General features: G+C 56.7%; 1 pseudogene; it reads right to left on the bottom strand.

The window, feature by feature from the left end:
- Positions 1–1,930: 1,930 nt before the first annotated feature.
- On the bottom strand, positions 1,931–2,083 carry LOC123629129 (annotated as a pseudogene).
- Positions 2,084–11,434: the final 9,351 nt, after the last annotated feature.

Genomic DNA, 11,434 nt, shown 5'->3' with positions numbered 1-11,434 from the left:
GGCACCAACAGCAGTGAAAATGCGCCCAGCCGCAGCCGGTCGCTGGCCAGGGGCGGTCTCCGACCGGCCCCACCCCCCACACACGCCAGAGCCAATACCCGCAGGAAGGAGGGATAGGACGGTAGGCGGGGAATGGGGATGGGCAGGGGGCTATGGAGGAACGGGGGAAAGATCCACCAGACCGCCAGCACAGCCAGAACATGCCGTCAGGTTGAATCCTCCAGGGAGACTGTGCAGACGCCAGCCGTTTACCTCTTCACGGGTTAACACCCTCTTGAACTCTCTTCAAAGTTTTTTTCAACTTGCCCCTACAGTACTTGTTAAATATCAGTCTCATGCCATTTATTTATCCTTAGATGGAGTTTACCACCCGCTTTGGGCTGCATTCCCAAGCAATATGACTCTAGGAAGACCCAGGCTGGCACGCCAGCGGCCACTACTGTCCTTACACTACCCAGGGGCTGAGCATCAATCAGAAGGACTTGAGCCCCCCCACGAGCATTGCCAGGGGGTGGGGTCTTCCATAATCCACATTTCCCGTGTCCCACCGCAGGGCAGGGATTCGGCGCTGGGCTCTCCCCCTGTTCAGGCGCCATTACTGAGGGAATCCTGGTTAGTTTCTTTTCCTCCACTAACTAATATGAGTAAATTCAGCGGGTCACCAGATCTGATCTGAGGTTACATCTCAGAGGGGAGGCATGGCGGCATGGCGGCGGAATGACGGCACATCCCACCACGCCAGATGCCCAGGAAGGCGAGGGGAAAGGCGGGAGCAGCCGCATACACTCGAGGGAGCAGGCGGCGCCACAGTCAACCGCCGTCCCCAGCCCTCCAGACACACATCCACTGCCGCACACCCTCCAACGACCCCAGCAGCAGCCGAGGTGTGTCAGTCGCAAAGGCCAGCGGGAAAGCAGAGCATGTCAGAGGACGCGAGTACGATGGGATATAGCACTGGCTGGCAGGCACAAAACCGGGCGGGTGGCGAGAAGACCGCGCCTCAACCGCCCACCACCACCCCCGACCCCGAGGGGCACACCATGAGGCACGAGAGAGGGGGTCTTGGAAAGGGGCGCCCGCCGGCCGCGGACGGGGCCGGGGGCCAGCGTGAGGTCCCCTCTTCCCTCTCTACCTCCCGACGACACCAGACCACCCCCCCCCACCAATGGACAGCCCTTCTCTCACCAGGCGCCCTCGGCGTCCGTAGGCCAGGCGGGGACCGGCCAAGACACGGCATCAACCCCATCACAATCTCCACACTCGGGCTCCGGACAGGCAGCCAACACAGGGGTGGACGCATGATCCCCGACAACGCCGCGGCCTCCCGTGGGGCGCGCGGCCCCGAACGGGCAACACAACGGCGGGGACGTGACCCAGCTGCCCATAGGTACAGGGCAGGTTCAGTTGGCGATGCCAGGGAAGAGGAGGGGGCGGGGAGGAGTCGGGCCAGACCACCGGGCCGCCACCGTGGGCGGAGGTTAAACGATGGCGACCCAGACACGAAACCCTTATGCACCCAAACCTCATCCCCAACACCCAGCACCAACCCAACCACCAACGCAAGCAATGGGCATGGGAACTCCCCCATCGGGCTCTCCCAGGTAAACCCCGAGAAGAGGGACAGTCTGCCCACGCCTGCCACAAGGAAGCTCCAGAGAAGATGGGACCAGGCAGCCACGGGAGAAAGCTCGGCGTGAGACAGCCCTCCCGGTCTCTCTCCCTCGTCGAGGCCAGTGGCCTGTCGCCACCACCCCACACACCAACGTGGGGCTTATGTCAGGGGAATCAGACAGAAGAGGAGGGGCACACCGCCAAGGTCTGCACTTAGGGGTGAGGGAGGCCCCTTCAGCGGGTCCCTGCGAGGGAAACCAGCAGCCCAGCAAGCCTGTGGAGGCCCGGAGGCACACCCCAGGGGCGATTGATCATCAAGCAACGCTCAAGCAGGCATAGCCCTGGTAAGAACCCAGTGCCACAAGTGCATTCAAAGTGTCAATGATGAATGTGTCCTGCAATTCACATTAATTCTTTCAGCTGGCTGCGTTCTTCATTCACGCACGAGCCCAGTGACCCATCGCTAAGAGTCATATGAGGTTTGATGGTCAAGAGCCTTCACAGAGGGAGGCTGTCCCTGGCACACCTTCCCCAACCCTCAAAGGAGGAAGGAATTGAGTCAGGCCGGCCAGTCATGATGACAGGACCAGACACCAAAAGGTCAGAAGTTGTCACAGGAGGCACCCGGTACACGTGCAGGGACATCCCACAGGCACGGGGGGTGGGGGGCTGTTCCCGGTCCCACAGCACAGAGCTCAGGCACAGCATGCCGGCAACAGGCGCAACAATGACAGCCGTGTTCAAACCCCCTTTCTCCACGACAGCACAAACCACCAATGGTGGGCCCACACACACACCCGGCACCCCAGCCCGCGGACGGAATCCGGGTGACACGGAAGGAGGAGAAGAGGTCTTGGGGTCTGCTGGAGCAAGGCCAGGCCCTCCAAACCTTCACCGCCTCCACCCAAAGAACGCCAGGCCCACAGTCCCCTGACCCACGGGTAGACAGGCGACCCCCAGGGGTCTTCAAATCTCCACGTCGGGACGCACTAAGTACTTGGACAGGGGTGGCAGAGGTGGAGGGAAGACGGCAGCGTCCACCCTTCACCACCAACAGCCACATCACCACCACCTCGCGGGTTCCAGCCACGGCCGCTGGCAGGGTGCAGGTCACGCGCTGCTACCATGGCCCGTGATGGCCCAACCCAATCCCCCCAACCACCACACGAACAGACCGCAGAGGACCGGTGAGGGAAAGGGCGGGACACGTCCCAGGCGGACAGCCGCGGGAGACAGTAGGACACGGTGAGACTCCTGGTGGCCCAGAGTCCTTGGTCCACCCAGAACTCCAGCAAACTCCACACGGATGGGACCTGCCACACCCTCAGCTGGCATCCCCAGACGCAACAATGGCGGCCCACGATGTGGGACAGTCACAGACGGGGCCAGAAGGTGGAGTGGGCAGGGGTGCTCGGTGGCCAGCAGGCGGGCAAGGTGGCAAGAGGTGCGCCCGCGCGGTCCCCCGAGCCTCAAACCGCCCTAGCTGGAAGGCTGGGCGATGGCACAGCACCGCCCCACACCTGCACTGCGCACGTGAAGAAACACACACAACCAGCCTCTCATGGATTGCTGGCTCAGCGACAGACTGTGGGGGCCTCTCATTAACGATCCTTTCGCAGATTCATCTAGGGAAACCTTTTTACGACTTTTACTTCCTCTGGACCGTCGAGTTCAGTCATCTTCTCAGTGCTCCGCCAGGGCTGTGGGAGCTGGCCCACGCAGGGCCAATCCAAGGGCCTCACTAAACCTTCCAATGGGTCATAGCGATGGGCGGTGTGTACAAAGTGCAGAGACTTGAGGCAAGCTATGATCCACACTAAACCGGGAATTCCTCATTCATGGGGAATAATTGCAATCCCTGATCCCCATCACGAATGGCATTCAACAGCTTACCCACACCCACCATCCTAGGGTAGGCACACCCCAAGCCAGTCATTGTAGTGCACATGCAGCCCCAGACATCTAATGGCATCACAGACCTATTATTGCTCAATCTCTGGTGGCTGAACACCACTTGTCCTCTAAGAAGTTGGGGGACACCAGCCACTCAGGGGTCAGGTAACTAGTTAGCATGCCAGAGTTGTTCATTAAGAGAATTAACCAGACAAATCACTCCACCAACTAAGAATGGCCATGCACCACTACCCACAGAATCGAGAAGGAGATATCAATCTGTCAATCTTGTCCGTATCCGGGCCGGGTGAGGTTTCCCGTGTTGAGTCAAATTAAGTCACAGGCTCCACTCCTGGTGGTGCCCTGTCAATTCCTTTAAGTTCCAGCTTTGCAACCATGCTCCCCCCAGAACCCAAAGACTTTGGTTTCCCAGAAGCTGCCCAGCAGTTTAGGGGAATAACGCTGCCACATCACCAGTCAGCATAATTTATGGTTGGATCTACAATGCTATCTGATCGTCTTCAAGCCTCCAACTTTAGTTCTTGATTAACGAAAACATTCTTCACAATGCTTTCACTCTGGTCCCCCTACACCAGTCCAAGAGTTTCACCTCTAGCAGCACAGTACAAATGCCCCCAGCCATCCCTCTTAATCATGGCCTCAATTCCAAAAACCAGCAAAATAGCACCGCAGTCCTATTCCATGATTCCTAGCTGGGGTATCCAGGCAGCTCAGGGCTGCTGTGAACACTCATTTTTTCAAACTAAATGCTTCAGGCCCCACAGGACACTCAGCTAAGAGCATCAAGGGTGTGCCGAGAGGCAAGGGGCAGGACAGGCAGTGGCTCACCTCACAGTCAACTGCCCACCCACTCCCAAGATCCAACTACAAGCTCTTTAACTGCAGCAACTTTAATATACACACTATTGGAGCTGAAATTACTGCAGCTGCTGGCACCAAACTTGCCCTCCAATGGATCCTCCTCCTTAAAAGGTTTAACGTGGACTCATTCCAATTACAGGGCCTCAAAAGAGTCCTGTATTATTTTTCCTCACTACCTCCCCCAGGTCAGGAGTGGGTAATTTGCACACCTGCTGCCTTCCTTGGATGTGGTAGCTTTTCTCAAACTCCCTCTCCATAATTGGATCCTGATTCCTCATCACCCGTGGTCACCATGGTAGGCACAGCAACTACCACCCAAAGTTGATAGGGCAGATGTTCAAATGTGTTATCACCACCTCATGAGGCATGCTATTGGCCCAAGGTTACCTAGAGTCACCAACACCACCACCAGCCCACCACCCCAGCCTGGGGCCTGATGAGGAGCTCACTGGGTTGGTTTTGATCTGATAAATGCACGCATCCCCCCCCCCCACGAAGGGGGTCAGCGCCTGTCGGCATGTATTAGCTCTAGAATTGCAAGTTATCCAAGTAGGAGGGGAGCCAGCAACCAAAGGAACCATAATTGATTTAATGAGCCATTCAGTTTCACTCTACCCAGCCATACTGTACTTAGACAAGCATGGATAATCTTTGAGAGAAGCATATGATACTGCCAGGATCAACCAGGTAGGAAAGCACTGTGAGCTGAGAAGCAACACCCCAACAAGAGAGGGGCCGTTTTCACCAGTGTCTTTTGGGGGCCCAACAATACGGGAGCCACGAGGGCGGGGCCGCCCAGAGCAGAGCAGCCCGGGGCTGGCGCCACAGAGATGGACGCCGCCCCGACGTCCTGGCTTGCGCTCCTCCCGTGGTGGACCCATGGTGGACCTCCGGAGCACACAAGAGCCCACCCACGAACGAAACGCACCCTGCACACAAGGGCACGGGGTGGACTTGGAGCGGTAGGAGCAGGGCCTCCGCACAGACACGAACCCCCGGGAACCCAGTTGCGTGGGCACAGAGAGACAGGCCGGGGCTCAAACCCTGCGGCCAATTGGCATCATGACGGTAGCCGCCAGAGCCCATCCCACCCAGAACGAGGCTCGGGCAGGGCTGAAGCCTGTCCTGGCCCTGCCGCGGGCGTCCAGGCTACTGGGGGTAATAGCACGATGGCTGGCCAGAGGAGAGAGACTGCCAGGACTCGCACGCTCAGGCATGCCAACCCGCTGACGGGGGAGATGGCCACCACGGGGAACAGAGACCCATACATCGTACACACGCAACGTTGCCACAGGTAAGCGGGCAGGCAGCGACAGAGGAGGGGCCGCTACGGACACACAGGAGCGATGCACACTGGCGCACAGACCCCAGATCGGAAAGCCAGATGGTAAAGGACTAGACGGCTCAAGGGGGTAACGAGCAGGAAGCCGTCCAGCAGGGCGTAAGGCAACGACGGGGGAAATGGGCCAGCGGCCAACCAGGAGGCCTGAAGGGGGCAAGTTTCAAACAACCGACTAGCGAGGACACGCACGAGATCTCACCGCCAGTGACCTCCCCGCACAAGGTCTGTCCCGCAACACCTGGAACGAAGGGCTGCGCCTTTGGGGAAACCCTGCCCCCGTATGCCTGGCAAGGCCCAGGCTCCAACTGCCGCCACAGTCGACTGCAGCTCACGAGAAACCCCCTTGCACGCACACGCGACCAGCCGCCCCCCACACTGTTTGGCTCGCCACACAAAGGCCTGCCAACCATTCAACTGAGGCACGGCGCCCTGGGGACGCCATCCATCCAGGTCTTAGGGGCCAGAGCTACGCCCCCCTCACGGCGGGGTCACGTCTGGACAGCGCAGTCGGGTGAACACTCCTCCGGTGTGGTCGGTAGTGGTGAAGAACAGAAAGAGGAAGCACCCTGTACAGGATGAGACCCCCGAGGGCAAAGCACGAGAGCCCAAGAGAGGAGAGACCTCCACCACGACCGGGCCACCGGGGAAACAACACCACAGGATCCCAGCGCCAGAAACTTGAGAGCAGTCCCACAATGCGCACGTATCACCAGCCAGCCGTCTTCGGCCCCTCAACCCTCCCACAGGCCAGGTCCTCGCCACCCGGTGTCCCAGAGCAACCTCGCTCCTCAACCCCGATGGCGTCGTGCCTAATCCCATGCTGCTCTGTTCCCAATCCTTTCTCTCTCCAGGGAGACCACACCCCCATGGAACGACCCTAGGGCCCGACATCCCCAAGCCACGGTCAACATCAACACGCACCAGCACGGTACATCTATCCATCCGTGGGTTGTCACGAGAGTGGGTGGAAAGCTGCATGCTCTCAGAAGAAGGGGGCGCGAGACATACGCGGGCGCCCTCAAGGCTGGAACGCCAGCCCGGCGTGACCCTCCCCCAGGTCAGAGGGGAGAAGCACGAGCCACGTGAGGTGAAGAATGGCACTCAGCCCCCACCGCGGGGGGCCGGTGGACCCCTCCCCCCACGGCAGGGGAGGAGGTAACACTGCCCACGCACAACTTGCAGCCGCAGGGGCAGCGGCTGACGACACACAGAGAGGCGGTGGGCTGGGGGATCCAGTAAACCCCAGAAGAGGATGCCTCAGGATCGCTAGAAAAAATGATTTATCGTCAAAGGTGGCTCGCCCCCGACCCTCAGTCGTCCCCGTCGGGGCCCTGGCGGAGGTGCTCAAGCACACCCCGGGAGTTATGTGGTGGTTAGTGGGATACAGTAAAACCACACGTAGCAAATCCTGAGCATTCGCGGGTCGTGGCCCCATCATGCAAAACCCGCCTTGTTTCAAACAGAACGCCCTCCCACAGGTACGGAAAAAGGGTTCACACTGAGGCAGATCAGACCAGGTTAGTGGCCCCCCTGTGGGGCCCAGGTGGGACCCCATCGCCAGCCTGGCCCCATCACAATCACCCACAACCACCGTACAAGAATCCCCTCGGGCGGGGAGAAAAGAGCACAGGCTGCAGGCGCTTGCCTTTTAAAGTCCGCCACGCAACATCGTAGGTCCGCTGAGGCAAAATCCCCCCACCTGCCCACCCGGCACGGTGGGTTGCCTCTTGACTTACCTTCCTAGACCCCCAACAAACTGCTCAGAGATGCACACACACAGCAGACGCTGCACCGGCGACCAGAGGGCTACACCGGGAACAAAAATGACAACCACCAATGGGTTGCGGGCACCATAGGTAACAACCCTGTGCACTCCAGGGGCTCCGCAAAAGGGCCACGCACACCAGGCAGCCACACGCTGAGGGGAGCCAGCGACCAGGCAGGATGGTTCCCCGCCCATGGGGGGGGGAAGGGTGACCCCACCATGCAACAACTACAAACGACGAGCAAGGGATGCCAGCTCCATCAAAAGGACCCATGATCCCCACCCACACCACAAGGCAAAGGGCAGGGTGAGCGAAGCCCAGGGGGGTAGTCTTGCACTCATGCCTCCCACCCACTGCCGCCTGCGCGAGGAGAGATAAGACGTCCACAGGCAGAAGGAGAAGAGCTGGCCCCACTCACCCCTCGCCTGGCATGCAGCTTAAGGCCCGAGAGAGCATGACATCACCACATCGACTAGGCCTTAAATAACAGGGAGAGTGTGGAGATCAATCACGCCAGCAAGGACAGCGATCAGAAAAGCCCCCTTCAGCCTCGCCAGCCCCACCTTCACAGGAGGGCAACAAACAACCCAAAGACGAAGACCGCCTGACACAGACGGCACACAGCCAGTGGGGTGGGGGGAGGATTATCACAAACGCCCCCATTGTCCATGAAGACGCCAGAAACCAACCCCAGGTAAGCACCGCCGTTGGGACACTCTGACTCCCTAGAGCCGGCGCGCAGGCCCGGGCAGTGAAGCTCAAGGAGAACAGACCAAGGCGCTAGGTCACCAGGAATCTGGAAACCCTGCCAGCATGCGGAAAACCCAACCCCTCCAGTGACAGTCGCTGGAAAACAGCGTGTGAGCACTGACCTGGAGGTAGAAGATAACGATATGTGGTGACCAATAATACCACCCCGGGAGACAGGGATGAACCACTTGACCATGGCTGCTCCCCTGATACTCGACACGGCCACCTGCCCCCAGCAGGTCCCCAGCGCCAGCAGACAAGGAGCACTCAGGGACATTTGGTCAACTCCAAGGACCCCCGTGGCATAAAGCACCAGGGAGGCCCTCCCCTCCACCCGCGCCACCCAGGGACCAGTCCCCCCCCCAGTAGGACTCGAAAGAAGCCATGGACAACTGGGATCAGGGGAGAGGCCCAGCCACCCATGCCACCCACAGGGCTGTCCCTGCCTCCTGAGCAGGACACAGGGAAAATGGGTAGGAAAGGGTAGAACAAGGGCCAGGGACACAAATGCATGGGGCAGCGGCCGGTCGCTGGACTCCCTCCTCTCCCGTCCACCTGTGTCTCCGTTCGGTCCACGGCAGGGTGGGTCCAGTAGCCAAAGCTGGGACAGCGTGCTGGTCAATATGCCAGGCAGCCCCACAAGCTGCCTGGCTGGCTGAGCCTGGAAGCGCGGCGGCAGCCTCCTCCCAACACTAACCTGCACCCAAGCTCTGGCTCATAGATGTCCCAGCCGGCGTCCAGGAATGAACCAGATGGCCCTACGAAGGCTGCTTGCTTCCCGGAACTCAGCCTCGCTCACATCAGGGACTCTCCCCTGCTTTGGCTAATGCGCCAGAGCTTCAGAGGACAAGACACTTGTAGAAAAATGGCCGCCGGGTGAAGCCCGACCACAACCGCCGCCAGCCACCAAAGGTCTCCAAAACACGGGACAAACAGTAAATAAGAAAAGACAGGAAGAGAGAGAGAGGAAAGAAAGAAGAAAAGGAAGGAAGGGAGGGAGGGAGGGAGAGAAGGAGGAAGGGAGGAGATAGGAAACATAGAAAGGCAGAAGGAAAGGAAAAAGAAATAACGAAAGAAAAGACAGGCAGAAAGAAAGAGCATGAGAAGAAAGGAAGGAGAAGAAAGAAAAGAAAGAAGAAAGAAAGAAAAGAAATTAAGAGAGAAAAAGAAAGAAGGAAAGATGGAAAGAGAAAAAGATGGAAGGAAAGAGAAAATAGAGAATGAGACAGAAAGAAAGAAGGAAAGAAGAATGGAAAGACAGAAAGAAGGAAGGAGAGAGAGGAGAGAATGAGAAAGAAGGAAGAAAGGAAAGAAAAATGGAAATAAATAAGGAAGGAAGGGGGAAGGAAGGGACTGAGGCAGGGAGGAAAGAGACAAGCAAGAAAAGAGAACTAGCCCACCACACATCCAAGCATCATGAAATCCTCCAAGTTCTTAAAATACATCCAATGTTCTACTGCTTCACACTGTACCAATTGCCCAAACCTGGTCCAAGTTACAGTCATCTGCTGCCTGGATTATTACAATGGCCTCCACCACATGTCCTCTCTAGAGCTGATTCTCAATAAAGTAACCAGAGGGAGGCACTAAAGGGAAATCAAAATGAAGGAGACCAGCTCTGGTCAGTAACGTTTAAAGCAGCATCAAACATTGACACCTACTACTATCTTCTCTCAACATCCCAAGTACTATCTTTATGTGTACACTCCCAGGTAACAATACCAAATATGCTGTGCCTTTGGCAATAAAATCACCAACCACACCACATGTCCTTGCCTGAAGGCCTGCGGTGCCTTCTCAGATGCCCAAACACCAGGCCACTGGGGGTCTTCCTTTCAGTTCCCAGAGTCCAGCAATATTTCCTCATCCTTTTTATTATCTCAGAACTATATAATGTTGCTGCTTCCTGTAGATATTCATCTCTGGGTTATCTAAATGCCCTTTTTTTTTTCTTTTGGGCTTTCAACATCTGTTGACCCCAAATGGTATAAACTATATAGAAAACAATTGCAAAATGGCAGAAGTAAACTCTTTCTTACTTACATTTAAAGTAATTGCTTTAAATGTAAATACATTAAACTCTCCAACCAAAACAGAGAGACTGGCATAATGAATAGGAAAAACAGTAATCCAGTTATATGTTTTCTGCAAGAGACTCATTTTAGATCCATAGAAATGAATATGATAGAATATATTTCATTTAATATAGTAACACAAATAGAACTGAGGAAGCTATTCTGACAGACAAAATAGACTTTAAGTCAAAAACTTTTACAGGAGACAAAGTAGGACACTGTATTTTAATGTGTCTGTTAAAAACCCAATTTATCAATAAGATATAAAATTGTAACTATATAAGCACTTAAAAACAGAACCCCAAAATATATAAAACCAAAATTGACATAAATGAAGACAGAACTGGCTTTCTATGGTAACAGTTGAAGACTTCAGTACCTCCTCCCTTCAATAATGGAGAAAGAGGCATAGATCTCAGTCTGCCACAATGCTAGAGGATTGCTCCCCCACAAGAACAGCAGTGGGAACCCACGGAGAATCAGCGTGGGACACAGAGAGCAAGAAAAGACTGAGATGAACGGGAAATCAGATCCTGAAAATCTGGAGAGTGCAAGATGGAAAACAGAGAAGGGAGCGTGGGACAGTTGTACACGCCTCACCAGCGAGTGAGGTGGGTTCAGCCCCACAGGAAAGTGGCATGTTTCCCCAGTGACCTCCACACCCACTCAATTAGGGATCTCCCTGAAGCCAGTGCAGAATCATGGGAGACGCGGGGCTCTGTGGAGAGGAGACAAGAGCGGGAGGCGTTTTGGACTCCGGAGCTCTGTGGGCGGACTGCAACTGGAGGGAGAGGGTTCGCGCTGGGCTGCAGCGAAAGACACCTGGGGGATGCAGAACTGTCTCCTTTACACGGGCAGCTGGGCTCCCTCAATCCCCGGCTTCCCTGGTCCCTGCCAGACCCTGAACATTTGCCCCCAGCGCCAGCGACCAGCGGGCAGGCAGCCGCCATTGTCGGGGTCCACAGCCTAGCCGCTGAGGAGCGATTGGGAACAGGGCAGGTCCCTGGGCAGCTCCCTCCCCTAGTCCGTGGCCCCCCACTAGGAGCTCCACCATTCTGTGAACACTGAGTGCTTCCCCGGTCACAAGGGAGTGGAGAACGGACCTTGCAGTCATT

This window comes from Lemur catta, chromosome Y (assembly GCF_020740605.2).
Source record: "Lemur catta isolate mLemCat1 chromosome Y, mLemCat1.pri, whole genome shotgun sequence".
Taxonomy (NCBI): domain Eukaryota; kingdom Metazoa; phylum Chordata; class Mammalia; order Primates; family Lemuridae; genus Lemur; species Lemur catta.
This window is presented reverse-complemented; position numbering and strand designations above follow the sequence as displayed.